This window comes from Lissotriton helveticus, chromosome 4_1 (genome assembly GCF_964261635.1).
Source record: "Lissotriton helveticus chromosome 4_1, aLisHel1.1, whole genome shotgun sequence".
NCBI classification, from domain to species: domain Eukaryota; kingdom Metazoa; phylum Chordata; class Amphibia; order Caudata; family Salamandridae; genus Lissotriton; species Lissotriton helveticus.
Window position 1 is genome coordinate 273,756,349 of NC_136063.1, and position 13,816 is coordinate 273,770,164.

Sequence of the window (13,816 nt, forward strand, 5' to 3'; positions counted from 1 at the left end):
TAGAGGCGGTGTTTCCAGACACCACCCCTGTGGATAAACACAGGATTCTGACTATCTGTCTTCCAATGGGAATCGCACCACACGTGGAGGACTGTGACACTTGGGGTACAGTCTTTGCTTCCATTTACACAAAAACACATGGAGTTCCATCCATGTCAGTAATACCAGATGTGCTAAAACAAATTCAAGACGAATACGGTCCAGAACCCGCTTTAACTCTTGGTATGAAATTACTAAAAGACTTCAAGCAGGTCTCGGCAATATTACTAGCCAACATAAAAGGAGAAGCAGCGAATGTGGCGATCCGCCAGAGGTTAAAAGAGACAGATATAGCAGACCAACCAGCTGAAATTGCCAGAATTATAGAAAAATCCTATGAAGAACTAGGTAGAGATAGTTTGGGTGGAATACCAGTAAAGCCCCAACTAATTGAAAGTCCTGAAAAAATATTTATTAAAAATAATCTAAACAGTCAAAAGAAGAACTGGGATGGAAACAAACAATCCAATCCAAAAGAAAAGAGATTCCAGTCCAGAGGAAGGTCTCCTCGGCGGAGAGAAAGATCTCCGGACCAAGGACCCAAGTCTCCCCAAAGGGAGCCCTCTGTGAAAAAATACAACCTTAGAAATAGGGATAACATAAAGAAACCTGATAGATATCAAGACTTTGATACACGTCCCTCTCAATCTTTTCAGACTTCCTCGCAGAAATCGGAAAGAAGAGGACGATCGGAACCCAGGGAAGGGCACGTCAAGTCCAAAGACAAGGAACCTGCTCATCCAAATAAAAAATTACAGTTTCCAAAAAAGAAGGTAGCCAGTATTAAAGTATTCAACAATGCCGAGAATACTGAGGACACAGCTGAAAAACGGAGAGTGGGCTCCGACAATGCTAGACAGCGCAGCAGAAGTGAGCATAGCGCGCAAAGTCCTTATGAATCATCTGGAGACAGTGGACACGAATGAATACATTCAAGTGGAAACTGCAGACACCAGAGTTAGCAAACCTCACAAAATATATGAAATAACTTTACGTATAGAAGGGGATAAGACTAGAAAAATAAGGGGCCTTTTTTGGGATAATCTCTCCAAGGGCTATGACATCCTTCTAGCTGAAAAAGATTGGCCACCAGAGTTCGTCAGGGAGTGCCCACATGGCGAAGAAATAATTATGTCAAAATCAAGAAGGACTAGCTAAGTTTACAAAGGAAAGACTCAATGGAGTACGTATGTCAAGGAAAAACAGTAGGTTTTTCAAAAAAGCCCTCACCCACCAACCTAGTTGGTGGCATGCTTCATCATCGGGCCCACCACAGTGGCACCTAGCGTGCCCCGGGTGTGCTTCGACGCCAGATTACTGCGGAGCAGGTATACTTGCTGAGTGTGCAGTGTAGTGAGTGTGAAGGTGAAGATTAAAAACCATAAAGAAGGTCCCAGCACCCGAGGGTAAAAACAATATTTTAATATACTGGGTCTCTGTTGGTGTATTAAAAGGCAGACGGACACGGTGGAGTATGGATTATGACCTCCAGTGTCCTATGTGGTCTACATGTTTCAGCCTGGCCTTTCTTAATTTAAAACAGGCTTTCCTCAGGACCAAGTGAGTATGTGTGGAAGTGAATAAATAAAGTAATTTACAGTGAGTGTTTTTATTTCAATGTGTAGCACTCCCTAAGGTGCTATATGGGTGAGAGGGGGGGTCCCTCTCGCTTTGCTACATATAACATAAAAGGGAGACAGACAGACGTACAGGGTAGAGTCATATTAGCATATTATTGCAAAATAAGCCGTCATTCAACCGTCTTGTAAGGTGAGTGAACGAACTATGCATGGCTAAAGTGTGGCCTTGTCAGTGGCAAGACTCATGTGATTGTTATTTAGAAGCCGGTTGTTGTGGTGAGCTAGAAAACGGAAAATACCAATGTGAGGTTCAGGTAAGTGAAAGAAAATTATCCTCACACAGTATTTTGCTGTTCAAAGCCTCCTTGGGTCGCCTGGCAGAGAAAAAGACCCTAAAAGAAGGTTGTAGTGGCTATTAACATCATCCGACCTGTAAGGGAAGACCTCAACACCTTACCCCAATAGTAGCAGTAGTGCGCAGCCTCATAACTCACGAAATTATCGGCCTGGTTCCTTCTTGGACCTGTCGTCCTTCTGCGGCGCCCGGTTGTGAAAGGAGGGCCTGGCCGGTATGTTTTTAAAGCCTCCGTGATTGCCTGCACCTGGGTGAGAGTGGAAATAAAGGGAGGGGTGCCTTTGCGCAAAAGCGCCATGTCATTCAAGCTCTGCGCATGTTCTGGGGAATAGCGGCCCATGCTCAGCGTGCGAGCCGTACTCCGCGCATGCGCGAAGGAGCAGTGGGCCCGGCTTCCGCGCATGCGCGGGGGACCAAGGAGGAGCGTTCATTGATCCTAGAGTGGCGCTCGGGGACATAAGAAACACGTTATTGCACGTGAGGAGTAAAAAAGCATAAGAAGCTTTAGAAAAATAATAAGGAATTAAAAGGGGATACAGTATTTGGAGGCACTACTGATAAATAATGGTAAATTGGATTGGGTTAATGCACAGTATAAGGAAGAGAAGAAAAGGGAACATCATGAATCAGGTTTTTAGGGAATTCCAAGGTATGGAATCGTTTAGCCCCCCAGTATGATTGGACAATCTGTAGATCCAACGTTGTTCCTTTTGGAGGAGATATCTGTCATTGTTTTCAGTTACGGCAAATTGTTCAATCACAATTATGCCTGCCTTCTCAAATCATATTCCAATTCATAAAAAATATACACTTGCAAGAAAGTGGGCAGTAGCTCAAGCTCCTGCTTTATATAAAAATCATGTAGGATGGGAGGAGGACTCTCCTCCTCACAAAATCCAGTTAAAATCACAACCTACTGCACAAAGGCAGTATCCAATCAAGCACCTAGAACACTAAAAAACCTACAGTCAATTCTAGGCTTCCTAAATTTCGGAAGAACATACATTTCAAATTACGCAGAAAGGGTCAAACCCCTTTATGATCTAATAAAACCAGATTTAAAAAAATCTAATTGGACTCAAAAACACACAGAAATTCTGAGATCCTTACAAACAGATATGTTAATTAAAACAAAATTAGAAACACGTGACAACACACGCAACCTTGTGATTCGAGTCATCCCAGGAAGATGCGGATTCACATACCTGACCTCGAATGAGGGAGAAAAGGTACCAATTGCATTCAAATCACACTTGTACACAGAAGCTGAAAAGAAATTCAGCATTAAAGAAAACATTGTTCAAGCAGTTCAAACCGCAATAGCTAGAGAAAAAGATAAAGCTGATGGTAGACACATCACAGTCAGAACAGCAGAATCAGCCTTTGAGGCATTAACAACACAGTGTAATTTACCAACAACAGCGTTGAATCCGGAATGGATACAATGGGTGAATTCCATTACAATGGACAAAGTAAAATACTACTTTGATCCAGAACTAGAGGAACTAAAATATCTAGAATATGAAAGAATATTCCCTCTGCCAATCGACATTCTGCCATTACGACAGTACGCTTGTGTAATCTATACAGACGGACATGCACAACCATCCGTTTGGGGGGAACAAGCATACAACCCCACATGTGAGATTACAAAAGAAGTGTGGCGCGGAGGTATACTAAGACCTCTATTAACAAAAACACACTCAGTAGAAACTAATTCAGAACAACAGACTGAAATAATAGCATTGAAAATGGCGCTAGATAATGCAGATCGCGAATTCCCGACACTCATAGTGTCCGATTCATATTACTGCGTCAAATCATATAACAGCGATTTACAGAAATGGATTCAAAACGGTTACAAAGATGACACAGGTGCAACAATAAAACAAAAACTGCTTTGGGAACAAATAGTTCTGTTAAAAAAAAGAACTACCAAAGACTCACGTGATACACTCACTGAGTCATCAGCGTGATGGCGTTCACGTTGCAGGGAATTCATTGGCTGAGAAAGCCACAGCGGTAGCAACTGAATCGGCTTCCGTAGCTAGAAAAAAGCGTGCAGTAAAATACATTGACGGTGAAACAATGCTGGCGGTGAAAACGTCATCAAAAGGCGACTGCTCAGCGTTACCGATCAGTTACCCACTCAAATATACATACATAATCGATGCAAACTCCGTTCCTTTTGCTCGAATCCCTGGAGTGGGGGATAGAGTAATTCCAAACAAGGACAGGAGAACTTTGTTAATAGCAGACGCACATATGGGCGAGGGTCTCAGACACCTCAAACTAAAAGATTCTCTGGAAGAACTACAATCAGTGTACTGGTGGCCAGGCATGAGCCTGCATCATCACATCTTTGTAAAAAAATGCCCGGGCTGCAACAGAGATCGCAGCGGCGAGAGGAACGGGGTAATACCATGGCGTTTCACTCAATAAGGGCTAAATAATAATCAGTGAAACAAGTGTAAATAATGCGTCCCATTAACAAATAAAGACTAGTTTCCACTTATAAATGTAGACCCCAGCACTCGGCTGACGTCGGGACTGTTATACAAAGATTTGCGAGTCTAAATGGCATATACGCTAGGAGCATGCTACGTTTGACCAATGTTTTCACTTTAGCCCTCAAGCTTGTGGGAAAGCACGGCCAAATGAGCAGAGCGAAGCGGGATTCTTCTCACTTCCTTCCTGAGGGATACGGGACGGTGTAAAGAAAAAACCAAGACATAAAGCAATCTATAACAGCAAAGGTATTAGGTTCGGGAGCTGGGTGGGTCAAACATCTAATAAGTGTCCAACGTAGTCTAAACAACTTGCCAAGAAATTCTCTGAGGGGATTCAGTCCGCACGAATTACTGTTTGGAACTAGGATGCTAGTCTTAGATCTTGACAGTCAGACTTCAGTGGTAAAAGAAAAAAGCTTTGATATCAAAGATCGTTTGGCTATTTTACAGGACTTAAACGAAACAAGAAAAGACCTGAGCAACATAAAGTTGAAACAGCAGCCAACAACCACTGAAGAACCACCACCTGTCCCAGCAAGACCTGTCTGGATTCCAAAAATCGGGGATCTAGTCAGAGAAAAGATCGCGGTAAAGAAGGAATTTGGGCCTTCTTACAGAAAAGCAGTTCCTGTCTTGTCCATCAACGGGACAAGATCAGTTGTACTACCGCCGCTTGCTGGTAAAAAGGAGAACCGAGTTGTATCCATCGACCTGGTAAAACCACAATCATGTGGCCGATAACAAACAGTAGGCCAAGTGGACTCCCGATAAGTAGTAGAACACCGAGGTTTGCTACAAGTACAGAGGTGCTAACTAAAAGGCTAATCACATTCGAAACGCCTACAGAACAACAACAAGGACTATGCAACAATGCAATGGAACTCACACCTCTGAAAACCCAAATAAAAATGTTTAGTAGAGACACACCAACCTACAATGAAGTAACAAATGAATATGCTGAAGCTGCAAGAAACAGTAATCCTGAAGCAATTGGAACAATAGACAGAACGGCATCCGGCTACTTCGTCAACTTTGAAGATTCTTCTGAAGATCAAAGTGAATCAAAGACACAGCCATCAACAAAAACTTTTAAAGATAAAGCTAAGGAAATATGGAAACAGCTGAAAGAAACCTATCTGATTTCTCCATGGATGGAATTTTGGGTGTCCTTTGGTGTATTTATCCTGATACTTTGGCTCATCATGATACTATGTTTGGGACGCTTCATTGAGGGAAAATATACTAAAATGGACACAGCAAGCCAGAAAATCAACTTGATCCTCAAGCCACACACGTCTTCACACAGCAAGAAAAGAGAACTTTCTTCAGTCAATTTCACAGCCAATCCTATACCGGGTGGGGTAGCATGGGACAATACTGACTATGAAATTTATGGTCCGGTTGAGATCCTCAAATATCCACACCAAATCAAGATCTCGTTGAGTGACTTTGTAAAACCAAACTCATTTGCTGATGATTGGGACTTTGAAAGTATCAATGACATGATGTCTGATCTAGTGATGTCTGCTAAATTTACCAAACATGATTATTTGCAGGGTTCGTCTAATTATGATAATATGTACTGCTACAACCACTATGGTAACCATTTTCTACATAAATCTGCACAACCTAGAAATGTTTTAAATTATAATCAATGGGAACATTGTGCAACCCCTCCAAAAGGAAGCTCAAGAACCTTTTATGACAAATATTCATACTTTTCAGGGTTCAACACAAGTAATGCTGAAACATTTTATTTCAAATTGTCAAATAAGACAGGAACAAAAACCATGCTTACAAACACAAAATTGATATATTCGGACTCATTTTTTGAACAAATGAATACATTTGGTTTTGATTATTGGGACAAAAATGTGGAAGTGAAAAGTGTTTGGGGTACAAAAGAATGGCAAGTACAAGGTATAGAATCATTGTTTAGAGCCTGCATGATCCCAGAACAAATTATATTCTTGAATGAAACTATTCAACAAACTACCTGTCTTGGATTAGCCAAAATCAAAGACTTAAATAAACCGTCTATTCCAAAACCAACAATGAACAGCAATAACTCTGCAGATGAAGAGATAGACGTAAACTATGTATTAAACCAAAACAGAACAAATCCTGATTGGAAACAATGGTTGATCTGGCCCACAGATACTAATAACTGTCAAGACAGATTCCTGAACAAAACACAGGTGTTCAAATTGACCAGGCCAGACCCTAGATATTCCCAAAGACAACACCCAGGGATAATCACCACCTACAGTGTGGGCAAACTCTGCCTTCAATGGCTAAAAACTTCCACACTGACAGAAATTAAGCAACACCTAACTTTACTTACTGATGGTGCTGACTTGCGTGATTTCATTATGGGACCACGCAAACAGCGTCAAAAACGCTTCATAGCAGCCTCTATATATGCAGCTTACAACGAGGCCTGGAAGATAACTCAAATTGAGACAGCAGAAAGTATACGGGAAATTGACCGTATTAATTTGGAAAAATCGCTTTCTGTAGTGGACAATAGGTTAATGACTCTGTCCTCCAGAATCTTTTCATTGGACAGCATTGTGTCTTCAGCAATCGACATAATATCGCAAGACTTACTGTTGTTACAACACGGTCAGTCTCAATTGCGTTCTATTGTACAGCTTGGCTGGACGTTACAAAATCTGCGTTCAGGCTATGTGCCTTGGCGTTTAATCAACACAACGTCACTATTCCATATCTTTAACCTTACTGATAAACAGATCAGTATGGCACAGAAGGGTGCTGATTATACAATCCTGAGCATTGAGAAACTCGAGAGATTACCATTGACAATGTCAGAACGACCTGTCATTGAATGGATAATACATGGGATAATTAATATTCCAATATCGACTTTCAGGTTTCAATACTGCCAAAAATATATACAGGCTGGCATGTACGAAAAATTGGGAAAAGGGTACATTAAGACAACATGGAACTTGCCCTATTCACATGCATGTGTCAGTAATAAAGGACAGAAAGTGTTTCTTAGTGGCAATAATTGTGCGATGTCACTAAGCGGTACACTTCTGTGTAATGGAATTAGTTTGCATGGAGCCTGTGAAGGGAACTCAAATAACCTTTCATGTCACCAGCTAGGCACACCTGCAACAGAGATAGAACCATTCTTTAAAAGACTCTATAACGGGAGTTACATTCTAATTGTGGATCGCAGATGTTGTAGTCTACAGCCCGGGGTTCCTTATCTCATCAGTACGACTGCGAAGGTCATGTGCTGTGGACGCTTATTGTTCCCCAGCTCATTTCCAGACAGGGAGGCAAGGGCATGGCCTAACTTGAAAATTACTTCTATTCGAGTTGATACTTTAAGCAGAATGAAAACAGTGCTTCTTCAGACGCCGACCAGGCTCACGTCATCAAAAGAAACGTATGATCTCCTAGTCGCAAGGACGACTGCAGAGATTCACTCATTGTTATCAACTAATTCCCCCATACATTTCGCAGAAATCCTGAATGAAATCTTAAATATTTCTGATACCAGTGGAGTCTCAAATGTATTTAAGACAGTATTTTCGATGGCATTAACACCATTCAAAGCCATACTGGGTATTTTTCCAGACTTCGTCCATTCGATTTTTGGAGGAGTTCCCCTCATTTTGGGACTAATTGCAGGAATCCTATTCTTAGTCCTTATATTTCGTTATGGCAAACCATGTCACAGACAAAACACCTGCGACAAGGGAAGAAACAATCCCAGCCATTGGATACCGGGACCGGATATCAAAAATCCTGGGACTAACCCGGCTTAGAGACCTGAACATGACTTGGTTTCTTTCATTTCGGCCGATATGGCAAAGATGTGTTTTACCTGTATTAAGGTGCATGCTGTGCGGAGAAGAATGCGTGTTGGACACCTGTCTGACGCTACAATCGGATGCGCCAATGGATGCAGAAACATTGTTGGGTCCGGTAAAGGCTCATGCATTGTGCTGCCCTCAACGGCTGCCAATCCTGATGACGGCATTCGTGGAAACTTCACCACTACGATTAAGGGGTAGTGAAGATCAAGATGAAAGCAGCATCGATCAGGTACAACCTTCTGTCAGCAATACTAATCAAAACGTCAATGGAGACAATCATGCACATGAATGCATGGTTACATCCTTTTCCGAGTTAGTGGAACTCTCACAGGAAGCTGTTGACAGCTTTTTCAGCAGTCTCAACGATATGATGTTCTCACCAGAGCAGAAATAATGACTCTTGAACAAGCTAGCACACGGCGTTCCCGACACCTTGAATTTGGCCTTCAACTTTAATAATAAAGTAGCAAGATCGACTTTTCCTCCAGTTCACGGACAGCGATTTTTTAGCAGCCCCAAAATATTTTTGTTAAATTTTACGGGACACTTTTCTTCTGCTTAAAGTAAGAACTATTCTTAGAGAACTAATTTCTATTTTTAGAAACTTCATAGACATTAGCTGCCCGCTGGTATGTTTATAAATATTTTTGAACTGTGATGAAGTGGTCTCGAACTTTTCTTCTGTATTAAGAGCCATTTCATGTGTAATTCTAATATTCAATTACTAATAATGTATACATATGCGTGATTATTTTAGCATTATTCTACTGCTTGAGTGCATATAGTACATATGACTATTTTTTTCCCGTATGTTACATAATTTCAAAATGCATTATGTGTATTTTGGGGTGGTAAGGTATACAAGATACTCTACAGTATGTTTTACTATGCCTAGATTCGTAAATATGGCCATAGTTAGCGTGGAGTGGGTGTGATGTATTCCTATAGGTTCTGTATCGATCCCCCTATTCCTGACCCTATTCTGGTTAACGAGTTAACTAGCAGCCATCCCATGATGCAGAAACTGTTATCTGATTACGCCAGACCACGGCACAGGAGCGCGTTATCTGATTAGGTCATAACGCTTGCCATCTAATTAGGCAAAGCAATATTCCTCCAGCCCCTGATAAGGCATACGGAGTTCTCAAAACAAATCAAACCTATGACAACCTGGGAAAAACCCTGCGGCCATTGTTTTGATTTCACCGAGAACTTCAGTAAAAGAATGCGCTAACGACCAGCTCGTATGACATCCTTATTAACGTATCTATGTCCATCCTTACGTCAATCTCGGCACCTTACAGGTATAAATATTACCGATATTGCCTTAAGCAAACACACGCGGTGGTGACGAGATCGGAGCAGCGAGACTTCCCGAAGCCCAGCAGAGAGCGAAGCCCACTAGCTGCCCCGCCTTCCTGACGCGCTGAGAACGAGACGCTGCCTTTCTCCTGCCGAGAAATCCAGCTCCGGCGCTTCCGAGCAGCCCTTGCAGGCAGCCTGGAATATCGAAACCAAAGATGAGAGATACCATCCCTCAATCATCCTAGATTCAAGGTACGGAACTGAATAACCCCTTGCAGAGAATTCTTGAATCAGTCACTTGGCAAAACAAACTTAACTTAAACTACTACTTTCTATCCCCGCCCACGTATTAGGCTTAGGTCAGGTACACCGGGGTAGGCGTAGTTAGAAGCACCAGTTGAGTACGATTAGTCGAATGTATATGTGTATGTATATATTTTATCCATTTTAAATAGCATATTTATTTATTTATTTATTTAGACATTTATTAAGCGCACAGCTACCCCCAACGGGGGTGTCCCGGCGCTGAGGAATGCAGCTCAGGGGAGAGAAATTTTTATTGACCCGCAAAGAGAAAGGTTTTCAGTTTGCCCCTGAATTGAGACTCGACGTCAATGAGCCGAAGGCTGATGGGGAGTGAGTTCCAGAGTTTTGACACCACCACCGCAAATGCTCTGCCACCCTTTCTTACTAGACGGAATCTAGGGGTAAGTAGAAGATGCAGATGGTTAGACCTGAGATTAAGGGAGGAGTGGACAGGTTTTAATCTTTGCTTCAAATATTTTGGGCCTTTTCCGTTGAGAGCCCTAAAAGCAAGGACCAGGGCCTTAAACTTGACACGGGCCGTGATCGGGAGCCAATGTAATTTCTTCAAGTGGGGGGAGATAGAATGACGATAAGGGACTTTGCAGATCAACCTAGCAGCGGCGTTCTGCACAATCTGCAGCCTATGGAGGAGGTACGCTGGTAGTCCCACAAACAGGCCATTCGCATAATCCAAATGCGAAGTGATCAGGGCATGTATCACAGTCTTCAGCGCTTCCGTCGGGAGGAAGGGGGAAATTTTCTTTATCATGTGAAGTTTCCCAAAGCATGCTGAGGGGACTTTCTGGATGTGAGTTTTAAAAGATAGATCATTGTCAAATTGGACTCCAAGATTGCGAGCCACTTTTACCGGAATAGGAGGGGGGTTAAGTTCCTGTGGCCACCAGATGGAAGGCGACCACGGGACAGTTTGATTGAAAAACAGCACCTCCGTCTTGTCGGTATTAAGTTTTAGCGTGTTGGACGGTCATCCAGGCCACAATATTGGAGAGACAGATTTAAAAATTTTCAGAGCCAGCAAGTGAGTTATCTCGGAGGGAGACCATAAGCTGCGTATCGTCAGCGTAGGATATTACTCTAACCCCCAGAGACTCAATCAGCTTTGCCAAAGGTGCCACGTAAATATTAAAAAAGAGAGGGCTGAGGGCAGATCCTTGGGGCACGCCACAGCCTAGCGGTTTCCTGTCCTTCGACCAGAAAGGATGGCACCAGACTTGTTGAGTGCGATCAGTAAGAAAGGAAGAAATCCAGGCAAGTGGAGGGCCACCAATTCCTAGCTCTTGTAGTCTACTCAGGAGAATGGCATGGGAGACCGTGTCAAAGGCTGCGGACAGGTCGAGGAGCACAAGCATGGCTACCTCTCCCTTGTCCACAGTCTCGCGCACGGTCTCCGCCACCTCCAACAGGGCCGTCTCCGTGCTGTAGCCGGTCCTAAAGCCGGATTGTGAATCGTGTAACAGACCATTGCTTTCAACAAAGTCCGAAAGTTGTTCTTGCACAATTTTTTCCAACACTTTGGCCGGTTTAGGTAGGAGAGATATCGGCCGATAGTTACTGAGCACAGCAGGGTCAGCGTCAGATTTTTTCAGCAAAGGAACAAGAGTTGCCTGCTTCCAGGTCTCCGGGAACTGGCCCGAAGCCAGAGAAGAGTTCCATATAGACAGGAGGGGCTGAATAATCGCAGGGGCGACTGTGGAGAAGACTTGAGCGGGCATAAGGTCTAAGGGTGAACCAGATTGACAAAGTTGAAGTTTCTTCATTGCCGTATCCAAGGTGATAGGTTTAAATGCCCTAAGCCCACTGACCTTGGGCGTGAGATCACTGTCTGAATTATTTACTGCCTTAAATGAGGCATAGATGAGGGCAATTTTCTCATGAAAATAATCAGACAGATTATCGCAGAGTTCTTGGCAAGGTTCTGTTTTACGCAGAAGGGCTGCGGGATTGGTGAAGTCTTTCACCACTTGAAAGAGTACCTTAGCCGAGTTGTCTGCCGATTTGATTTTATTGGAAAAATACTCCCTCATACTAGTTTGTTTAAGTTTGTGAAACTTTTTCAGTGCCACCCTATACAATAGTTTGGCGGCTGGGTCATAGGAACGCCGCCAAAGGCGTTCCAGTCTTTTACATTTACTTTTTTCTTCCCTCAACAGCTGGGAGAACCAAGGGGCAGAAGGTTTGGTTCTGGCTGAGGAAAGAACAGTGAGAGGGGCGATGTTTTCAAGGGCCACCTTCAGACATTGATTCAAATTGGCGACATCCTCATCAATGTTAGTGGAGGGTTGCCAGTTCAGTTTGGCTAAGGCAGGTTCAAACTCCTCCAGCGTTACTTTGAACCACTTTCTTCCCGTCCCGGCTTAGAAACCATATCAATGTTTTTACAGTATTATTTTATACTTCTGCTTTTATTGTATGCACTTTACTTAACCATAAGTATTACAATAATATTGATTCATTTCCCTTGTACGAGAAAAGAGACTGATCAATAAATAACATCTTTTATTGAACACGCCCGTCTCTTCCTTTTCTCTACAAACTGGTGAAACTAAGAATGCACGTACTGACTGAGTAAAATAAGTTGTCTTTTGTTTTCACACGACTCTGGAGATACACTCTTGATTAGGGGAGAGCAAAGTTGTCATGTTCTATGGTTGTCAGAAACTAAATCCCTTCTTGTCTATCCAGGGAGGTTCAACTCCTCCTTGTCTATTCGAGAAAGTTTCTAGTGAACTCTGAGCTAGCTGGCAAACCCAAAACTTTAAGTCTAATATCGACAGTAGAAGACCTAGTTAACGTCTGGTCTAGGTCTATACTATTGGAGGTGTTATTCCAATGCGCAGAGCCTATTGGGATAATAGGAACTACACTACAAAACAGTGGTGGACGAAGATGCGGATGATTCTGCCTTAGTGGTAAGAAGGACACAGTAGCATTCATCTCCGCCATATGGCCTGTTTCTGCATGGTTCTGCCCTCTGCATTATCACCTTCAACTGTCCCCTGATGCACTCTGCAAAATTCACCTTGGACCTCGACATTGACTGGCATATACTGTTTCATTGCCAATGACACAGCAATCAGACTGCGGGCTGAACTCTTCATCTTCCTTTGGACTTGTCATTCCCTGAAGGACTCTGGCTGGCCCTCCACGGGGCAATATCGTAATGTGGGGTTTGCTTGGCCCTGTACTGCTCCAGCTGCAACACTCCACTGTATGTGCATTAAACATTCCTAATCACACAGATGTGTCATGTCTATGGTCTTTCAAGTGTGGAAGCATGGATGAATGTAGGCTCAGTGAATTCCTCTTACGTTTATGTGGCTCATGGCGTAGAACTTGGGTCACAGAGTGACGCATTGCCGAATGCAGTCCGGGTGGCCCAGGCACAACAACAGGGGCACATGCATGAGTTACTTCCTTGTCTAGCCCAGTACGGAACCAGGCCCAGAGCCCCGGAGTCAATGTTCACACCCTTACCCTGGACTGGCATACAACAGGCCAGCCCACTCCGCTTACGCTCACAGGGGGGGATGACAACGCTACATGCCCCTGGTCTTCCCTGTAGTGATCTGCTGGTCACAGGTCTAGTTGTCTGCATACCACAGCCACTTCCTCACGGCTGGTGTACACCCACACCACACCCATCCAGCACACGCATCACATTTCATGTGACCCAGCCAATAAAAAGGGCCGGGCGCACGTGCTGGATGCCATTTCCACTCCCTATCTGGGTGTATCCGTGTGATGTTCATGTGTTCATGTAAGCATGAGGGTCTAGGGCCCTGCAACATCACATTCCCCTGGTCCAGAGGTGGCATGCTGTCGTCCGCACCCTGATACTCAAACATA